The sequence below is a fragment of the Myodes glareolus genome, chromosome X (genome assembly GCF_982192425.1).
Source record: "Myodes glareolus chromosome X, mMyoGla1.1, whole genome shotgun sequence".
Classification (NCBI taxonomy): Eukaryota; Metazoa; Chordata; class Mammalia; order Rodentia; family Cricetidae; genus Myodes; species Myodes glareolus.
The window spans coordinates 66,201,105-66,205,425 of record NC_142053.1 but is presented as its reverse complement, the minus strand read 5'-3'; the positions used below and the strand labels follow the sequence as shown (position 1 = coordinate 66,205,425).

At 43.6% G+C, this 4,321-nt stretch overlaps 1 pseudogene; it reads left to right on the top strand.

Moving 5' to 3' along the window:
• Positions 1 to 994: 994 nt before the first annotated feature.
• On the top strand, positions 995 to 1,174 carry LOC148117357 (Nuclear RNase P; annotated as a pseudogene).
• The last annotated feature ends 3,147 nt before the right edge of the window (positions 1,175 to 4,321 follow it).

Sequence of the window (4,321 nt, the reverse complement as noted above, 5' to 3'; positions counted from 1 at the left end):
CTCGTTTTTGGTGGGGTTCTTTCCTGCTGGACAGGATGGCGCCCCGCAACTGGTGCTCGAAACCCCGGACGCTGAGGGACCCTGACAACTACGCCGGGGGACCCTGAGAAAGCCCGGGAGAAAAAGCCAAGATCAGACACCAGCACAGAGAGCCTTGAATTTCAGAACTCTGAGAACATGGAGCGGTGAGTGACGTCGGTTGAAATCCCCAGAAAGGGGAGGAAAAGAAATGTAAAAAGGAATTTCAAAGGATAGGCCTAAATAGAAAAGAAAATACAAAAAAAAATCAAAGTTAAGGTATCTGAAAGAAGGTACAGAAAGCAACGGGGAAGAAAAATCCCTTAAGTTCAGTGCAGGAGGAATGTAAACAGCAGCAAAAAAGGCGAGGTAACTAAGGCGGGACTTTGAGGACGATGGGGTACGGGAGACCGCGGCTTCCGCTCCCTCTCCGTCCACCTGCGTACTCGCTGATAGAGACTGGAGGCAACAGTCTCGTAGGGAGGCAAACTTGATCACTGCCTTCCCTGTTCTTAAAGAGCCACAGAGCTTTTGGAGGTGATTTTCGCCTAATTTTGTTAAGAGAGCTCAGTCTCTGGCTCTCACGTACAAAAAACTTTAATTTTTGACTGAGAAAGACAAGCTGCTTGATCGTGCTGAGAGTGCTGGCGGCAGCCGGCCCGCCTTTGAGCGGTAATGCCTGATTAGAAACACGGAAGTGGGCCAGGCACGGTGGTGCACACCTGTGATCCCAGCTACTCAGGAGGGAGACGCAACCAGTTGCTGGCGGGGAGTTTGCTGGAGGCCTACAAACAGCCAGGTCACCATGGCGACGGGCGGGCTAAAGTCCGTGTGACATCAGAGGCTATATGTCCCGGCCTTCTGGCGGGGCTATGGTTTTTGGAGGACTTTTTCAGCACCTGAGCGGACTCGCCTGACTGAGGCGGAAGCTGCGTGGTGAGCAGCGGCGCCATAGAAGGCAGAGAGGAGCTGAATCGGCTCTGCGGAAAAACTGTGTTTCCATAGCATCATGGGCGGGCGGAGATGAGTTCCCAGAGAACGGGGCTCCGTGCGCGGGCAGACCGGGCCCTCCACGGGTGGGCGGATGCCCCCCCCCTCGCCGGAGCTTGAAAAAGACTCACAGCCGGTGGTGCGAGTTCATTGCCTGAGGTGAAACGGCGAGCCCGCGCACGGCCCGGGGCGGGGCCATGCGGAGCGCGCCACATTGGGCTTCAGAGGCGGAGCTGTGGCAGCCGCCGTCCGCTGCTGCCGCTGCCCTCAGCCAAGGTCGCTAAAAATTCAGTCAGATAAGAACATTTGTCGCCAAGAATTCAGTCAGATAAAAACATTTATCCCCCAAACAACGTCCCTTTGTCAGCAGGAAGTAGCCAGATGATCGACGCCCATTCTCCCTCAAAGAACTGGTCCTAATTATCATAATAAAGGCGCGTCAACCTGGTTATCATTACCTATTGCCCCTGGCAACGGATGAAATAAACAATGTTACCTAGAGGTTTTTCCATCTAAATAGGGGAGCTGGAGAGATGGCTCAGCGGTTAAGGGCATTGCCTGCTCTTCCAAAGGTTATGAGTTCAATTCCCAATGACAACTGCTTTGGTTTTTAAACAATAGAGGGGGACTACACTACCAGTGACAGCTTCCCCCAGAGAAAGGATTTCTCTTGCATTCTATACACTTAATTTTTAATTCAAAATTTTGCTGGTACAGGCAAACAAGATTTGCTTTTTGAAACAGAGACCTGCAGATCTCTAAGTTCAAAACCAGCCTACTTCCAGTACTGATTGTGCTGAATTTTTACACTGAGAGTTTTTAATACTCTTAAATGTTAATTTGGGAGGAGAGTTTTGTTTATGTTTTTCTAGGAATGCTGACATACATCTGGATGCCAGCGAGACCGACCAGAGAGATAAAGAAGACGACCCAGTGGATGCTGAGTGTCCTGCTGTGGAAGATTCGTGCGGAGGCAGCAGAGATGACCTTCTGGGCGGTGCCAAGAGCAGCTGTTTCACACCATCGACTTGAGCAACACCCTGTGCAACCTCTTATCTCTTACTCTACTTTGCCTTTTCCTTCCTTAGGAATGGGTGGGAGCAGAGATATCCTTGGCATGCTGCGTCTAGGTGGGGACCAGATTGGAAAATAGTTTTGCCTTATTGCTCTTAAAGACAATAATTAGGGGGAGATGTTGGGAGCCACCTGGAGGCACAGGTGGTCCTGCAGTTTGGAGGTAGCCACGTGGGGCTGAGCACCCCTGCCTGCACCCTTGCCTGCACATGCTCAGACCAGCAGAGTGGCATTGACCAATCGGGACAGCGTTCAGGCTGCTCCGCCGTTTAAAAGCAGCTGCCTCGGGGCCCAACGCTCTCTCTCTAAGCTTTCTCTCGTCCCTGCTCTATCGTCCCTTCCCCCAATTTTCCTCAAGGGAATGCTCCAAATAAAGATGTGACCAGAGAAGGAATTCTCGTTTTTGGTGGGGTTCTTTCCTGCTGGACAGGATGGCGCCCCGCACCCCTTTTCATTTCTGATCTTATTAATTTGCATGTTCTCTCTCTTCCGTTTGATTAGTTTCGATAGGGGTTTGTCGATCTTGTTGATTTTCTCCAAGAACCAGCTTTTTGATTCATTGATTCTTTGGATTATTTTCTGTGTTTCTATTTTGTTGATTTCAGCCCTCAGTTTGATTATTTCCAGTCTTCTAATCCTCCTGGGTGAATCAGCTTCTTTTTTTTTCTAGTGTTTTCAAGTGTGCTGTTAAGTCTCCAATGTGTGCTTTCTCAGTTTTCTTTAATTGGGCACTTAGTGCTATGAACTTTCCTCTTAGCACTGCTTTCATAGTGTCCCATAAGTTTGAGTATGTTTTTTCTTTATTTTCATTAAATTCAAGGAAGACTTTAATTTGTTTCTTTATTTCTCCCTTGACCCAGGGGTGATATAATAGTTGACAGTTCAACTTCCATGAGTTTGTTGGCTTCCTGGGGGTAGCATTGTTGTTGAATTCTATCTTTAATCCATGGTGATCTGACAAGACACAAGTGGTTACTAATATTTTTTTGTATCTGTGGAAGTTTGCTTTGTTACCAAATATGTGGTCAATTTTTGAGAAGGTTCCGTGGGCAGCAGAGAAGAAGGTATATTTTTTCCTATTTGGTTGGAATGTTCTATAGATATCTGTTAAGTCCATTTGATTCAATACCCCCAATATTTCTCTTATTTCTCTGTTGGGTTTCTGTCTGATTGATCTGTCCATTGGTGAGAGAGGTGTGTTGAAGTCTCCTACTATTAGTGTATGTGTGGTTTGATGACTGCCTTGAGTTCTAGACGTGTTTCTTTTACATAAGTTGGTGCCTTTATATTAGGGGCATAGATATTCAGGATTGAGACTTCCTCCTGATGAATTGTTCCTGTTGTGAGTATGAAATGTCCATCTCTATCTCTTCTAATAGATTTTAGTTTGAAGTCAATTTTGTTAGATATTAGAATGGCCACACCTGCTTGTTTCTTTGGTCCGTTTGCTTGGAAAGTCTTTTCCCAGCCCTTTACTCTGAGTAGATGTCTGTCTTTGTGGTTGAGGTGTGTTTCTTGTAAACAACAGAATGTTGGATTCTGTTTTCAGATCCAATCTCTAAGTCTGTGCCTTTTTATCGGTGAATTGAGTCCATTGATATTAAGTGATATTAATGACCAGTGGTTGTTGACTCCGGTTATTTTTTTGTACAATTATAATGATATTATGATAAACCTGATTTTTATACTCTACAGCTCATTAACTTAAGTAGGAAGTTGTTTATATATGGAGGAAAGCAACATTTATTTTTAAATTCAAACTTGTACAAGGAAATAAACTATTTCAATTGTTATTCAACATATATGACAAAGACTTAGCTTAAGCAATAAATCATGAAAAGCAATAATAAATTTGATTCATATAAGAAAAAAACAAATCAAGTTATTCATATTTGCATTTTATAACCCTATATTCTAATGGATCATTAAAAATTTTTCCATAAATGTCTTAGAAGTTGTAAATAAAGTACCTGGTTACATAATCAGCATATAATAAACAGATGATTTATATGCTAATAATAGTATTGTGAAGAAATTAATTAGAAAGAAAATATCATTTTAAAGAGATTTTTAAGAATTTATTTAAGAATAAACCTACAGAAGAAGTTAAAATACATCAATAAAAATTCAAACATTGATTAAAAAGTGGGAGAGAACAATAATTATATCTCCTATTGGTGGACAGAATTAATATGGTGAAATGTAGATAAAAAATCTGTCTACATTTTCAATAGAAATG